Source organism: Plectropomus leopardus, chromosome 7, assembly GCF_008729295.1.
Source record: "Plectropomus leopardus isolate mb chromosome 7, YSFRI_Pleo_2.0, whole genome shotgun sequence".
Classification (NCBI taxonomy): Eukaryota; Metazoa; Chordata; class Actinopteri; order Perciformes; family Serranidae; genus Plectropomus; species Plectropomus leopardus.
The window spans coordinates 28,535,739-28,553,891 of record NC_056469.1 but is presented as its reverse complement, the minus strand read 5'-3'; positions in this window follow the sequence as shown (position 1 = coordinate 28,553,891).

Here is an 18,153-nt window from a genome sequence, read left to right as displayed (position 1 = left end):
GCAGCCTACACACTCGAGGACAATAACCTTGATCATAGGAGCTCTTCAGAATTCATCGCCCGCTTGGAAGTGTGATTTATGTTTGAAAAGAACATCTTTCAGGACACACATAGAAACGCAGAAGGATGCAGTCCTCGCAGCATAAAGGCAGGGGTTCCCTTGTACACGCTGCACTGTCATTACGATAATCCAGAGACTTGTTCAGGGACAGTTTGAAAAGAAAGAGCTGCAGCTGGGATGTTTCCTCTTAAAATCAATACAGGAAATAACCTCCCGAGCCCAGAGATGAGTAATGCTGGGAAGTGAAACAGATGCCTCTACTGTACATGTTGTAAAGTGTGAGGATGCTTCAAAATGATGACTAGGGAGAGGACGGCGATGAGAGCCTGACGCAGGCAGAAGGCCGGTCAAGTAGAAATTCAGAATATGAATACAGTCACAGAGGCATTGATTGAATTATTAAATTACACACTTATTGAGCCTTGATAGCATTTTACCAGGTGTAGATGAATGAGAAACACAAGCAATCACCGCTGAAACATGCTGAACTTGACCTTAATTAACACAGAGAATCATATGCTCCTCTTTGCTGTGCATTCATGGACTGCAAATGTGTGTGTGTGTGTGTGTGATGGGGTTTCTTTCATCACCCACATCATGAAAATGGGAACGCCACTGCATTGTTCCCCCCTGAAAAACACACATACATGCACACGCACACACACACGCACACACAGATTGGTTTCACTGCATCTGCCAGTGTGTCTATGTGTGTGTGTGTGTGCACATGTGCTCTTTGTGTGTGTTTCCTTTTTCCACGCTATTGTTTACATGTTAATCCCAACAATTCCATTCAACAAACCCCCTGATAGCTCCACATGGGGTAAGTGTGTGTGTGTGTGTGTGTGTGTGTGTGTGTGTGTGTGTGTGTGTAGTTCAGAGCAGACGGTCTATATGCGTCTTCCATTGTGTTTGACCCCCTGTAGTCTGTCAGTTCTATCACTGACCCTCTGAAGGCGATCCACGAATTAGAATACAATAAAACAGACATTAAAGACATAATGTCTCACATTATGTCTCAATAATGTTCATTTTGGGTTTTTTAAAGCACCAAATAACAGGCAACATAGCCACAAATCAAATTTTTTCCTTTTTTTTTTTAAAACACTTTAGATTCCGTTTATAATATTTCATATATAACTAGTGCTAGGGGTGAATGGTAATGGCCATTTGTATGGATGTATTCCAACATGTTTAAAGTATTTTTCTGCCTCTTTTGGTGTCCGATATTAAAATCACAAACCAAGTGGCGGTATATTTCGAGTTTATAATGAGAACGGGCTGCACCCCTTAAAAAATGTAACCTCGACCTTGTGACCTTCGTTTTCAAATTCATTGGTTACAGTGCCATGTGTGCTCCGGTTAAATATTATGGCTGCAAAACTCTCTGAATCCTGAAATCCTTTGTAGATCATGCTTTTTGTGTCAAACAAAACAGATCTAATGACTGAAAAACAAACACAGTTCAGCTCAAATGACAGTTTTTTTTTTGCTTTACTTGCCAAGTGCAAAAAAATGCATCAAATGTTGCAAAAGCATGCCCTAAAAGACATAAAGTAACTTAAAAAAAACCACAGGTTTAAGGTTAAACTTAAACACACTGTAGGTGGACAGCAGGAACATAAATGATGTACGTGCATGCAGATTTATCTGGTGTCTTGTGTAATTCTGTCCTTTTATGCAAATCAAGTTCAAATAAAGTTCAACCAACCTTTTTCATTCAGCAACGACGTTCTCATACGACTAAATACCGAGGTGAAGAGACACAACGGAGGCCGTCATTCGACCCGATGATACAGGAAGTATAGTAGCTACAGTAAACACAAAGTGTGTCGTTTCATGCTTGTTTTTTTCATTTTGATTAGAAATCTTGTTACTGAAAGAAAACTTTAAGTAGCACAGCCTCGCCGCCCACTATGTCAGTTTAGCTCGTCCGCCCCGAGGCTAGCTAAGACAGTAAACTGGAGACAGAATGTGGGGACACGTTGTAGGATTTATGAGGCAGGCGGGCGGGCGCACTGCAGCATGTGAAAAGAAGGAGACATCAGTGCCAAATAAAAACAAAGCCATACTGATGAGGAGTGGAGACATGATGTGCGTGTTTGGAAAGATCGGTTCTGTTCTCCCTGGAAATGTCTTTTTTTTTCACGTTTAAGCAGCTTTTTTGTCACATTACTAAACTCGATCTGATGATCTATCGCACACAGAATGTGAGCTGAGTGTTTTTGTTTCCTAACCCCAAACACACCTTAATCATAGTTTACACAAGCTCTTATACGCCTAAATCTTTGTATTTTAATTGTCTCGCTCAAAGATCCTAACTGTAATTAGTCATTTAATAAAGCAGGTGAACTAAAAAGGTCAACCAATTTATTTAAATCAGACAGGATTAATATCAAAATAAATATAACCTACTATTGCTGCTAAAAGTGCCCAATAAGTACCCGTAAGACACAAACATTTTAAAATGCTTTTACTCATAATCTCTACGTCTACGATGGAGGATTAGGGCCACATTAAAAAAAAAAAAAAAAAAATCACAGACTTCAAGATTAAAGTCGTAAATTTACAAGAATAAAGTCATAAATTTCTGAGAATAAAGTCGTAAATTTACAAGAATAAAGTCGGAGCATTTCGTGAGGTTGTACTTCAGAATAGTGAAACCTATTCTGAAGTACAACGAAATGCTCCACGTCCCTCATTTCAACTCTCCTCCTCGAAAACAACAATGTTATGACTGTATTCTCATAAATATACGACTTTATTCTTGTAAATTTATGACTCTAATTCTCGTAAATTTACAACTTTATTCTCGTACATTTACGACTTTAATCTCGAAGTCTGTGATTTTTTTCTTTTTAAATGTGGCCCTAATCCTCCGTCGTACTATGTCAGAACTCACATTAACATTTATTCTAAACAAACACTAAATAGTTAATGATATTTTGGAAATGAGGTGAGAGTTTATGAGTCAGCAGGAAAGAGGGGCCCACACAGACTGCTCATGCATACGTGCCAGAATTTGCTTCTACGCCCCTGGTCACAGTTATTAAAGTTACTGTTTGGGGGGAATAAATGTGATATAAATAGGACATAATGTGATCTCAGGTTTAAACTTTGTCAGTGAGAACAAAGATGTTATTTCTGTGATTCTCTAAAAGTAAGTATAAAAAGTGAGACTGCTACAACAGCTAAGAAAGCATGCTGCTTTTTGTCTCCAGTCTGTCCCTTTACCCTCCGTATCTAATGAGCAACCAATTGTTTGCCAGACAGAAATGAGGTGTGTGTGTGTGTGTGTGTGTGTGTGTGTGTGTTTGTGTGTGTGTGTGTGTAGGCCCAGTGTTAGCCTGTGTGTCTCTCCCTGTGGACTATAGAGTGACAGTTAGATGGATGTTACCCACAAACACCAGCTGATTACTTCACATGCAGTCAAAACACACGACTACACGCAGCTGAATGACCGTGTGTCAGAGACACGCGCTGCATATTCATCGTTTTGTTTCTGAAATGTAAACGAACATATAAAGATGATGACAATGCAGAGCCGTCTGCTTGGAAGAACCGCGCCTGCTCTGGCATTTGTCAAGGTTTACGAATCAATAGGATTGAGAGAACGGGGACGTTTTTATTCTAGAAAGAAGGAGATGGGCAACTGGGGAACAATAATATCAGCTCACTGTTCCCTCTTCAGATGATGAGCTTAAAAGCTTCAGGAAATCCTGACTCAGGCTCATAACTGAAAACTTTGACCTTTCTGGACTTGAAATGATGATCACTTTGAAGAGGAAAAAAGGAGAAACTCGCGGACGCCTTCAAATATAAGCCTGATATTTAGAGAAAAAAATATATCACACATAAACTATTGACTAAATGAGAAGCTTCAGGGTCGATATATTACCGCACATGCACCTCTTCACTGGACTACTTACAAAATTTTGTTTTGGCTGAACTAAGTGTTGAGAGTTTTCGACTTCTTGAAGATATTTGGGAGTTTTTCCTCTGATTGATGTGAACAGTTGGCCAATTAGCTCTAAAAATCTATGACTGAACACAAAGTATCAAAACAAGCACTTTATCTAAAGCCGCCCGCCTTTCATGAGGGAAACAATTGGTTTCATGGCAAAGACACAAGTGAGAAAAAGATGAAGTGCTTCTGAATCTTCTGCCTGGACCACAGATCATAACTACAAAGACCTCATTTCTTCACATGTATTGTCTGCTAGCTCGAAATCTTCGACTTCTTATGTGTCTGTGACATCCTAATACAACTGTCACAACTTTAAGACATAGACACATTTGAAAAGTTGTTTCAAATCAATCTTGAAATGTAAGGCAACAGGTTAATGGATATGGACACAGAATAATGATGTTAAGGGGTTTTCTAAGGGCTCTTTTCCACAAAGTAACAGCTGACAGGATGTCACAGACACATAGGTGGTCTGATATCAGCATATTCACACATGCTGTTTTTCCATCGACAAAATTACATCTAACTTTGGTGCGTTTTTCTGTTATTCAGGTCTTCTAGTTTCATACGATACCATAATCATCACTCTAGCTTTGAAAGTCAGCCGGTAAAGCCTCTTTAGGACAGGAATGTTGGTCAGTGATTAATGCCATTAAACAAAAATAAATGCGTTAATTAAGGACTTTTCGTGTTGCATTTAATGCGTTAACGTTGACCGTCCTACAATTAATTAAACAGCTAAAACAACCTGATAAGTTCAGAAAATTACATCACTTTATTGCAGCCTTTAAAACCAGGAAAAGACATTTCTGATATCGGGATGACCAAAATCTAAGACAATATCTAGTCTCAAATCACAAAATTGATAGATTATCAGCATATTGCCCAACCTCACTTTAACGCAACTCTGTACCGGGAAAACAGCCCTCTTTTTTACAGTTCTTGGGTTATTTTGAGCCTTAAGGCAATTCAATGTGTTTGTTTATATTTTAATAATAATTTCAATATAATTAGATCATGTTTTATGCAGATTAAAAACATTAAATACAGCACTTTAAAAAAAAAATCATCTCCCTGGCTGTGCCATCCACTGTAGATAAGAACCTTTTCTACTGAGAGTTGCATGGCAGGAAGCCAGATGCAGCACAGATGACCTTTATAAGTTAAACTTCAATGTAACTTTAAGCTTTTGCCCATAATTGGAGTTGGACTTGGTCACTGTGGACACAGCTGTTATTTATAGAAAGACCACAGTATCATATTAGAAATGGGTGAACAGAGAAATAGCCTTATTTATTATCTCTTTGTCAAATTGTTATAGAAAAGCTCATGATTACGAATGTCAGTTTGGGTTCATTTTTCTTTCAAAGGCCCTTCACCCACTAACTGGTAACTACCAGATTAATTTTTAGGAAAAAACAAATGCAAAATGAAGAAAATACATAAGGCCAGTCCTTTTATTCCGACGCTCTATTGACTGGGTCAACTTTAGCGCCGCATTTTAAAGCACTACCCAATTAAAGGTGGTGAAATTTAAGTGTTTAGCACTTTAAATATCTTGCCTTTTAATTCATTTTCTGTTTTCTTTGCTGACATACCAGCAGGTGGCTGATTTGACCTGCAGAAAAATGCTGGCTTAGCTTACTCTGACATGCTTACCATAACCAATCCCACTGCTCTTGCGTAAATCCAACCGATCCAACCAGCAAAGGCGACGCGCTCTAGTCACTCATAGAGAATAAAGGATCACTCTTTCGCTACCCTACGATTCTTAAATTTCAGGTGGTAGATATGTAGCAGCGTCGTTCTTTTGTGATTACTGCTGGTAACATAATGAACCCGAGTACTAAAACCCGGACATGAGTTAGCATTTCTGCACCTCTGGTTCCCTTGTCTGAAAGTCAATGAGTTTTTCGAATGAGTTTTTGGTCTAAAATACGTTCTGTGGTTAACACAAGCTGAAGAGACTTTTCAAGTTTTGTTCTAAGACACCAAATACATCAGTAAATATCTCACTCACAAACTCTGACGGTTTAATTTGTCTTAAAAAAGGCAGTTGCTAAAAAGTGGGAAAATGAGACGACAGAACGTCATCACATCGACTTGCACTAAACATGGTTTTACAGCCTCGTAGTGCTGTTAGTGTAGTTCGTTTATAGTTAGCTTTTTTTACGACTGCATTTAAAAAATCATAAAAATGGTGTTCATTTGTGAAGATTATCTTGCTTAACCAAATTTGTAAGTATCATAAACCAAAGAGGTTATTTTCTGCAATGATCCAAATCCAACAGAAAAATCCTGTAGAAATTTTGAACCATCAAATGCAGTTTAACTCTAATTTCTAACAACTTACATGTAGTTATTCTCCATTTTATGACAGTGATCTGTCATGTGACCTCAAAACTTGTTTATAACTATTTTAATGGCAAGACCTAAAACACTGTATGACCATTTAAGATTTTCTGTATTATTTTTTAGGTTTGTCGTGATTAAAATCTCCCTGAAATCGTTTTTTGCAGACACGGATTCTGTCACAAAATAACCCCCGTGCCGTGTTCTTGTAGCCGCAGGCACACATTGGAAACTCACCCTGATTTCTTTCATATGAATGAAGTGGATGCTTTTTGGATGTTCGAAATACAGTTTGCAAACAGTCCACGCTAAAGGTTTCTGCCCCTCTGTCTTCCAGCTTTGGAGTGAAATTAGTGACGTTATCAGATATGATTGTACCAAAGTTGTGGAAGTATGCAAATTCTTCTTTTTTTTTACTTGGACTTGTGCTCTGTGTGAAGATGAAATTCAGGCAAAACTGCACAGTAGTTCAGATTAATAGCCATGTGCAGCAGAGCAGGCGGCACGGCTTAGCGCCAACTGTCCCTTCTGCTCATACGGACAGGGCCAACAGCCAATTAAAGCCCTTGTTCAGGTCTTGGGCCAATTAGAGCCACTGGTCAGCGAGAATGAAGTATTGGTCATCGCTTTTAGCCAAAAACTCTCTCGAATACAGGACTAAATGTGTCTGCTTCACCTACTGCTTCATCAGTGAGTAACCAGTGATCAGTAAATGTGCAGGTTTTTTGTCTCCTGCTTAAACATAATGATTTTCCCACTAAGACTAAACTGAATATTGAGACTCAATTCACTAACACAAACAGGCATAAAAAGACACACCACAGCTTATTAGCTGAATATCACAGGCCCCCACAGTCACCAAGTGCCCGCTTTCTGTACATGTTGGTCATGTCGAGCTGCCCCCGTTGGCTCATCCTGCTCTGTCCTGTTGTGGCCGAGCACAGGTCGAGGCTTTTGGCCAAGAGAGGAGAGGAGGACCATCAGTCAGCAGCTTGAGCCAATAAGACCCTCTGCTCTGCAGTCTCAGCCAGACAGAGAGGTCAGGCCGGGGTTAGCTGGTCAACACTGGGTTCAAATGTCAACAGACTCCCTCAGTGACCAGCAGTAATAAATGTCACACACACACATGAACACACACACACATGCACGCACACACACACACACACACACGCACACGCTCCCTAATGACTGGCAACCCTGTCCAACAGTGACCAGTGACTGTGACCGATCGTTTCTGCTGCCCAGACCCTCATCTATCACAGTGTTACTCAATTTACGGCCCGTGGGCCAAATCTGGCCCCCGATAGGATGCCAGGTGGCCCCCACAACCATTTTCTAATTCACAAAAAAATAAAGCGATTCATACTCAAGGTGTCGGAGTGCATAAAACATCAGCATCAAAATGGAGCTTGTTTATCTAAAAACGTGCTAGTGGAAGATCTCCCGCCCCCCCGACAGAGGTCCTAACTAACGCCCTAATGTCCTAAAATCCTAAAAATGTCTTTAAATCCCGCATATTCTAAATTCATTCTATTCTAAATTCATATTCTAAAATCCTTGAAATGTTCTCAAATCCTAGAAACATCCCACAATGTTAGAAACATCCTTAAAACCTCCTGAAATCCAAGAAAATGTCCTAAAATCATAGAAGCTTCATAAGGTCTGAGAAAATAAAAGAGAGGAAGCTGGAATGTCTTAAATGCTAGAAATGTCTTAAAATCTTAAATATGTCCTAAAATTCTAAAAACATTCTAAAATCAGATAAAAATCCTAAAATCCTAGAAATGTCCTAAAATCCCGGGGGTCCTGAAATCCTAGAATCATGCAAAAATCCTAGAAGTGTCCTAAAATCATAGAGACATGTATGGGGCTGCTGCGACTGGCCCCTGGCTTCCTGTCATTTTTCAAAAGTGGGCCCCCTAAGCAAAGCGAGTTGAGTATCCCTGATCTGTCACATGACCTGCACTGATTTAAACAAGCAGCTAGAAACGCTGGTTGGCACGAGCTCCAGACATCTTAATATGGCACTCAGCAGCACCAGGCGGCTCTTTGTGAGTGTATAAACCCCACAGCGTGAGATCTATATGTGATTACTCGTGCGAACTAAATACGTGCTCACAGAAATCAAAACAAGGTTTAAAACAAGAAAAAAAAAAGAAGATAAATGGCGATGTAGCGTGAAGACAAGGGGAGTGAGTTTGGTTTGATGCTAATCTTTTTCTCCCCTCCTTCAGGTGGCCTCTCTCAATAACACATCACGGATTCAAGCAGCATAAAAGAGCAATCACAGAACAATTTAACCTCTCCTGCTTCTGTGCTCACACTCTTGTCGCGTGTGTCGCCACAGCAGAAGTGGCAGTAACTGCCAATTCACAAAGCTCCCACTCGACGAATTCCTCACAAATGATAACTTTCGGGGCCCCCTAGCGATAAAGTAATTTCTCCATCTCTCCTGTCGGGGGCTTCGGGGACGGCAGAGGGCTGTGATAATCTCATAAACAGAAGCTGTGTAGATATGGGCCATCTATTATGACCGGGAACAGTAGCGTAGATAGCAGCATTTATTATCTGAGACAGCAGACAATACATTCTCATTCTGTGATACTACTGCTGACAGACACATAGTGATCCATCTTCACCGAGCGAGCGGAGGGAGAGGAGGGAAGACAGAGCGAGCGACAGATGGGGAGTGAGAGAGGTACAGAGAGAGAGACGGACAAAGTTAGTGTGTGTGGGGCGAGGTGTGAAGAGAGGGAGAGTACAAAGAGGAGAATTATCATTGCTCTGCTCTGCATTAGCTCTGCTTCTGTCTGTTGTGGTTATAAATAATCAGACAGACTGTACGCACGCACACAGAGGGGCTTTTCCACCGGCTGATGGAGCTGACAGGGCACCAGTTTACTGTTGCCGGAGGCTACAGTTAAATAAATAAATAGGTAGATATAGTGGTTTTATTGCCAGCCTGTTATTTTACTGCTAATACTAATATTTTAGTACAAACCAACTGCCCACCCAGCCTCTATCTGGCATCCTGTCCTACTGTTTGCTTCGACTGCAGCTGCTGGATTTGAAGTGGGCCTCATGAAGTAGTACAGGAATCATATGCACATTATAAGTTACACCCTGCTGCACCTCTTTAAAACATTTTCCTTAATTTTATGCATCTCATACATTTTTAGCCTTATTTTTATCAATATCATCTCAGTGTTTTTTTTTTTTTTCCATCTTATGTTGTGCATTTAATTTTTATTCTTATCTTTATCTTACTTTTACCAGTATTATCAGGTGGGTTTTATCTATTTGAAGATGCATTCTGTGTTCTACTCTGGTCTTATTTTATTTTTTACATGCAAGTTTTATTATGTCTTTATGTCTCCTTATGTGAAACACTTGGTGCATGTCATTATAAAGTTATTATTATTATGATTTTTTATTATTATGAGCACTGAGAGCATCTTAATTATCATTATAGTGTAATTAAAATGTGTTTCGGCAGACTTTTGTTTTTTTGACTATTATATGAGGCATCTATTGTTGTAAATCATATGATAGTTAGCTAAATCTATTTTTTTTACTTTCACTTTGTTCAACTTTTAATGGACGCATCAACAAACTTGAACTTTGTCGTCAGTTCAGCACAGTGTCAGCCACACAACATAGGCAGTCCGTTTACTAGATTAAATGTTGTACGCTTCTGCAAACCGTGGATATTTGTACTGCTTAACTATAATTAGTGAAAAAAATACATGTTTTAGCTTAAAATGACAGTTTTTGTGGCACTATCCTGTCCGAGAACGCAGCAATGTTTCTGTAAAACTGCTTTCTGTGGTGTTATCTTCAGAACAAACAGCGATGAGAAGCTAAAAAACACCCAGATGTTGCATCTTTATGTTTCTTTACGTTTAAGAAATGCTGTGGGTAACGTGCGGTTAGGTTTAGGCACAAAAACTACTTGTTTATGGTTAAAAAAAACAACTGCTCTGATCTTCAGAGCCAGAAAGTCTCAGAAAGAGAGAAAATAAGCATATTTCCCAAAACGTCAACCTATTCCTTTAAAATTTGGACCAGGCAATTTTCAGTGCAGTCTTAGCCCTAATGGCTACTGCTAAAAAAAAATACACTTCTAATTTATCTCTGCAGGTTTCTGGCATTAACACGTGGCGATGTTACGGAGGACTCTGATGTCTTGGCAGCAAACCTGCATCTTCAGAGAGAAGGAGCCGAAAGAAAGAAACAAGTAAACAAACAAACATGCATAAATAGAAAGATAATAATAGAGAAGTTGGCAAATAGATGATAAGGAGTGAGACAGAGTGGGGACGGTGGAACGAGTCCAGGTGATATTTTTATTTGGTTCTCAGATTCTTCCTTTAACTGCGAGGCTTGAGAGCAGAGACAGTGGACTGAAAGAGAACAGGTATAAACACACAGAGAGCTGTGGCTTATTATCAGTGTAATGGCAGATGAGAGGAGATGCAATTAGAATGAGCCATATGGATGATCATATGGTCATTTTATAATTAGCACTGTCTTAAAATGGAACACAGACTTGCATAAAAGAAGAGAAAGCGCCGGTTGATTCACAAATAAGTTTTTAAAGGGAGCGATTTGATTCAATTAACAAACAGCGAAGAGGAAGGATTTAAGCAGAAATGTTCTTCCTCTCCAGGACTTGGTCCTAATCACTCATTATCATTCAGGAAGTTTTCAGACATCTTCTTAAATTGGTTCATTTGTCAAATATTATGAGTCGTCCCACCCACCAGCTCACTCCTGCATTTGCATTAAGTGTGACTGACCTCATAGATCAGACACGGCTTCATCTCCAGCATCCACTAAATCACTTTTACTGATTGGATTTTGATTTGAATTTCTCTCGTTTACAAACATATTCCTACCAGTTCTTCGTTTTAATTTACATGTTCGCTTACCAACTGAGTTAATGTTTAAACAGAGAGAAAAAAGCTTATTGTGACAACACTGAAAAAGAGCTGTTGTTTGCATTTCTGCAATAATTAAATGTGAGAACTACATTCTACATCAAATAAGGGTGGATATTGTTTTAAAGTATATGATACCAGTACCCCTATAGTGACACCGAGACAGTAGAGTACGTCATTCGATGCCCATAATCTGAATGTATCGTCATATCGCGCAAAAGTTGGGTTCTGAGTGAGCAGATCGGACAGGAGGCGTTTCATGGAGAAAAACGTCACTGCTTTTAACTATGCATGTATCACTGCGTTTTCCAGGTATTCTGGAAAAGTAATTCCATGCTCTGTTGATGAAGCCTACATGTGACACAGTCTACTCACTTGTAACAAACTTTGCACCACAAAATATTTCCACAAAATAACATTCGAGTTAAATAATGAAAGGTCGTCAGAGGAAGCGGAAAGGAGGGAAAGCAGCCTGGATGCTTCACTGCAAAGCCCCGGGTTTATTAATATAACATCAGCCAACTTCACTGCAGTACTGTCTTATCTGCCTGTTACCTCATCATAAAAATATCTTTTTAAAACATAACAAAAAAACAAAAAACAAGCCTCCAAGGCAACTTACATAAACAGGCTTCAATATCATCGCGTGTCACGTATTTTACATCATATGACAGAGTTTCGATGGCTGTTGCTGGAAGTACAGGCTGTACTACTGCGTTTTTGTATTGCCCGCCACCCATGCCGCCACCGTGGACACAGAGGAGAGTAAAGAGCTGGACCAAGAGACCCAGCCCCCCATCCCTCTCAAATTCAGACCTAAATGCGATCAAATGAAATTAGAAAGTGCTGACCAAATATAATTCAAGACGATGTCACTACACTGACTATTTCTCTCCTAAAACTTTTTCCAGAAACATAATGTGAGAGTTTTTGAACAGGAAGTGGGCGCCATACCGCTTCCTGCACAGTAAAAACAGAGGCCCGAAAAACGGAGATCAAACAGTAAAACTAAGATAAAATATAAAGATTCTGTTACTGAGTTGCATATTTTTCAACTCAAATGTTTTCAGAAATGTGTTTAAGCTCACTGTAATAAAATATCAACGGCCACCATTGTTTCACACGTATGAGTTCACGTTATGTCACCCACCAGTGAAGCGTTTATTGGTCTGGTACGGCACAATGCATTCTGGTATTGGAGGTTTTCTACCTCTTGAGCAGAAGCGTCCTTGTTCTCTGTTTTTCTGGTCATGTGCGACCAATTTATATTAGTAGTATTTGCTCTTAGTACTGCAGAGACGCCCCCGTTTTATGAGAGGACTCTTGTTATATCAGTGAAATACTTCTTTAACAAAACATCTGTTATCAAGTATCACTCCTGTTGTCTTTGCTGTGTTTCATCAACACTTGTCCTCTCTGACAAACAGTAAAACTGAAGAAAGAAATTGGTTTCAGCTTTAAGGGAAAGATATTCAGGCAGAAGTAAAGACAGTAGAGCTTAGAGGAGACAATGCCAAATGACCTATACAGGACAGTTTGTGTTTCTCATTGTATAAACTGAAGCATAATTTGCTTTCAACAGTGCTCTTCCTGTGTGCAGTCGAGCTCTTGCATCCTTGTGATCCATAAAAGGTCGCTGCCACACAAAACGCACAACAGCGGCGACATTTTCACACGACACTCTCTAAACACTGCGGGGGAAACCCTGGAGACAAACCTCACTGCCTGTGTCCCAGAATTAGAAACAGTCGTGTCCTCACTCAACACTCACCTTTACAGTTCACCTTCTCATAGCTTTCTCCACCTCACTGATGTAAATTTAGATTTTCCTTCACGCATTTCCTGTCAAAACGTATTCTCTGCCCGTTCTTGGGGCTGTACGTAGTTTATACGACTATATGACATGATTTTGTGTTGTGAAACTCAAATTGAATCCTGCGGTCAAGTAAACCCTTTGAAACCTGAGTAGACTGGCCTGATTTCTATCAAAAACGTGAAACATTTTAAAAATTTGTAAGAAAGTTACCTGAGAAACAAAAAACAAACAAAAGTAAAAGAACAACAGGCCATGTCCTAAAATAAATTTTAAAATAAAATAAAATAAATAATAAAAATAAGTATCACAAATAATCATAAGTATAGTCTTCTTAGTATTTTTCCATTAATATAAGATACATTTTCTATTGATTCAATCTCTCATTTTTTGATCATTTCTTGTCACCTTTGACTATTTTTTCTTTGCTATTTGCGGGATATCTCATGCCAGATTGATCCATTTTTTTCTGTGTTTTTGAAAGAAATTACAACAATTTGCTCAATTTTAAAAAGTTTCAGTGCATGTGGAAGCAGCCTGAACGCAGCAAAAGACAACTGTCGATCCCATTTCAAAGGGTTAAATATGGCGACACTGAGCACTTTGGCGCCTCATGCACAAGCTCTTTTGTCTGAATTGTTTCATAAAGCAAAACAACATAAAATCATCTTAGAAAATGGGAAAAGGCCTAACACTTATTCTAAAAAAAAAAAAAAAAAATCACACTATAGGAGAATAAAAATATGATCATGTAAAGGGTTCATTTGAAGTTCATTTCATTTCTTCATAACAGAAGTGTGTTTGTAAACTGTTTGCCCTCTGGGGGCATATAAAGTTGATTTAGCAGTATTGACAAAACATGAGAACATTTGAACAGTAGCGTGTTAGAATAGTAATGTGAGTGTCCTGCTGATGAAACATCAGGCGGCTACTGAGGCTACAACACCGCCTCAGGGATACATACATACAGGCTGTGTGTGTTTCTGAGCATGATTTTGTGTTGCGCATGTGCCCTGCAGGGTGGTTATGAGTATCTGTAATCATGTGAGCATGTGTGTTGTGTGTGTGTGGACATATGAGTGACCGTGTGTGTCTCAGAGAGAGATTGCTTGTGTATGAGATGAAAAAAAAACCCCCATATTATATATATATATATATATATATATATATATATATATATATATATATACACACAATAGTGGTGTGGATGAAATAAAAGAACGAAATGTCTGATAATATTGGAAACAGTCAGAGAGAATACGCTGAGCCTCTGAATCCACCGAGGTCTCTGCGCTCAGTGCTGGTGTGTTTTTGTGATTTTCAAAAAAAATAAAATAAAAAATTGATCCGTGTTACCGACAGCACCGAGGGGTGATAATAAGTTATTTTTCAAGGCATTCGGTGGAAGAAGTTAAACATTTTAAAAAAATTTCAGGATTCATGTTTTTCAGTTTCTTCAAACAATGCATAAGTTATATTAGTACGCTATTATGGATTTTATGTAGCAAATACATAGAAAATTATGTCTTCAGAAAAGCCGTGGTTAAGAACCACTGAAAAGCAGGACAGAAACTCAGGTCTCTTTTTTAAGAGGGTTGTTTTTACCCCTTGAAAAAAAAGCAGGCTGCTTATTTATGTCCACCTAGCAATTTCAAGTCCAATTTTCACTCTCTTTTAGCTTTGTTTTTGGTCTCTACCAACTCCTAGCTCCTTAGTTGTTAGCTAGCGAGCTAGCCGGTAACTGTGTCTGTCTGCAGTTTGGTGCTGCCCAGGTGTACAGTGAGCACTTTACTTTACTGTTGCAGCTGAAAATGATGCTCTGGGAGCGATATAAAGGAGCCGAAACAGTGAAATTGTGGGCCAACACAAAATAACTCAATGAGCTGAAAGATGCTAACATGCTAGTTCAAGCTGAGGTGAACAGATAATAACTCTCTACTGCTTTATCACTTTGACACGTACGAGCAGTCATTTAATCAGTTTTTAATATAAAAAAAATATTGATTACATCAGCTTTTAGGTTCAGATTTGAATTTGGAAAAGCTATTTTTATTCCTGAGATAATGACACACATGCCCTGATTTCACACGAGTTGTTGACGGCAGCACACACGCAGTCGTGCTTTGTGTTCATATGATCTCATCCTGCAACAAACAAAACCTAAAAACATCAACCTGATGCTGCAGTGACTGCCTTTGTACTGTACATGAATGCAAGCTAAATAAGTAATGCCAGTTTTTAAAGCCAAAACCTGCGTTTGCATACACTGCTGAGACAGCTTTGTGTGTGTGTGTGTGTGTGTGTGTGTGTGTGTGTGTGTGTGTGTGTGTGTGTGTGTGCGCACTGATTAAATTTGCTTTCAAATATGTCATTATTTGCTTGATATGCCTGATCTCACCATTTTAAAGGTTCACAGAGAGTCAGAATGGACAGAAAACAAAAACAGTATGAATTAAATTACGCGTTCTTTTATGTCTTGTTAAAGTCACGGATAAAATCGATTGTTTCTGACCCTTCTCAACCACTTGCTCGCCTAAATCATGGCTGAAGTGTTTTATCCACCATCTATCTGTTCTATGCTCCAGATTCACTGAATAAATGGCCCAATCTGTAGAACAAATAGAAATCTTACCGGGAACGTTTCGATAACCCTTCCACTCACTTTATCTCTGTCTTTCATCCCTTCTTTCATTTTTCTCTCCTCACTCCATCCCACCCCTTCACCTCTCGTGTTTCCGAAATATGTCTCTCTTTATCACATGCGACATCGCAGGATAGGCCTGTCTGAAGCAGGTAATGATTTTTTTGTTCTTATTTCTGCGTTGAGAGGGATCAGAGTAGTGCTGGTTATCAGGCCATTTATTACCCTGCCAGCTCGCCACTCAGCTGTCTGCGTAAATGCAATCTCTCCTGATTCACACAATTACCCCAAGATAGAGAGGGGAAGAGAAATATCTCTTGCAGTGGCATTGTGGGTCAGAGAGAGTTTAGGGAAATACAGACAGAGAGAGAGAGAGGGAAAGGCTACTTCAGTGCGTCAGACCTGTAGTCTGCAGGGTTGTTTGTGTGACACGTGTGATGTTTATCACCTACAGCAGAAATGAATGCAGGGACATTAATCTACATCCTACTTTGCACACTGTGAAATCATAAACTGTGGATCCATTATTATATATAACATTATACATTCTTAACTGGAGCTCATCTCCTCTTTAACAACACATCAGTCTTTTTCTTCTTCAAGATCCATTTAACTGCTGAAACTTGTTTTTCTAGATAAGGACGCAAAGACCAAACACTGAAAAGACAGTGTGTGTGTGTGTGTGTGTGTGTGTGTGTGTGTGTGTGTGTGTGTGTGTGTGTATTTCGTTAGTAAATCAGCATGTTCTTGGTCAACCAATGACAGCAATTACAAGTTACACCCATAGACTGCATAAAAAAAAAAAATATATATATATATATATATCATGACGTCATCTGTTTGTTTCTGGACCGCCGTTTTGAAGCCTCGGGTTCAGCATTTCAGTTGCCGCCAATTTTGACAAGAGGCTGCAGCTGTGGAGAAGCGAGGGGTGGATATGACTCATAGACCGCAGTGACCTGTAGCGATGCTTCACCGACAGCCTGTCACTCAAGCAGTCCCGCCCTCAAATAGGCGTAACTACGGGCCTTAAAAAAATATAAACGGGTGAGTTTAAAAAAAAAAAAGTTTAAAAAAGACATTTTAAGATGGAAGGAAGTTCAGTTTTTGTCATTTCCGCATTGGCTTCATTTTTAAACCTCAGAGGTTGCCACTTGCTTCAAGGTGTAGAATGATTTTTTCTTCTTCTTAGTGCTTTAAATGAATTCACACATAAGAATGATAATCATAAAAGAATAATAATCTCATACCTGCCAAACATTGGGCTGTGAAAAAGAGGGAGATTTTTCGGGGTATCGATTGGAATGACCTACTCGCAATGAAACAACAAATACGAGGACACTATTCTGTATTTGTTACTATTTGTTAATACTAAATGACTTTAAATAAGCCTTGCATCCATGGCTTACAGTAAAATGTACTAAAATTTGCATCACAAAAAATATCAAGTGCAAACACTGTGAGAGTCCACTAGAAGGAAAGTGACACAGGCTTACACGTGCGCGGCATGTCGGGCGGGGTCGTTTGGGTTGCCAGGTCCCACAACACATATACAGTCTAGACATATCACAGAAACTGTGAAACACCCATTTGAGTCATCTCACAATGAAATCGAGAGATTAGCAGGAGAAATTACCAATCGGGAGCAGGGCAGGAGAAAGGGTTAAAAAAAAGGGAGACTCCCGTGTAAATCCGGAGTGTTGGCAGGTAAGTAATCTACACTACGTCATCAAAAACTTAAGTGTGGAGGTTCATTCTGCAACTTCAAAACCAGCAACTGCCTGAACAATTTCCACTCAAGGTCACATAAGAAACGTAAATCCCTCCTGACTGAATAATCTGATCTGCACACCGTTAATCCCACCATCTCTCTCTTCCTCTCAACTTTCCTCCAAGCAGCGGCTCTCACTCCTTTAAGGGCGGATCGTGTTTTAACAAACAATTAACGGTAAGGAATAAACAGGGAAGGTACAGTTATGGTAATATTTTAAAAGTAATAGACTGCTTATTTTAAAAGGCTACTGCAAGACCTCACCTCACAATTCACAAATTTTCCAAAATTTGGTTTGTTTATACAAAATTTCTCAGAATGGTTGCAAAGGCAATGCTACACTAATAAACACCCATCACTTTCACCTTCAACTATGGTAATTTGAATGGAAATGTCCGTTCTACTCTCCGTCTATGGCTCAGAATAATTAAAAGTTTGAATACTTACACTTCCATGAAAACTGCACAATTTTAATCTGATAACGAAGACTGTGTGATACTGTCAAAAGCTCCAGAACAAGCAAGTAAGTGGACCTTTTCTGGAGATTGTTTTGACAACAGTAGTTCCTGATTTTTTAAATTCCTTGAAATTGTCAATGAAAATGTCTGT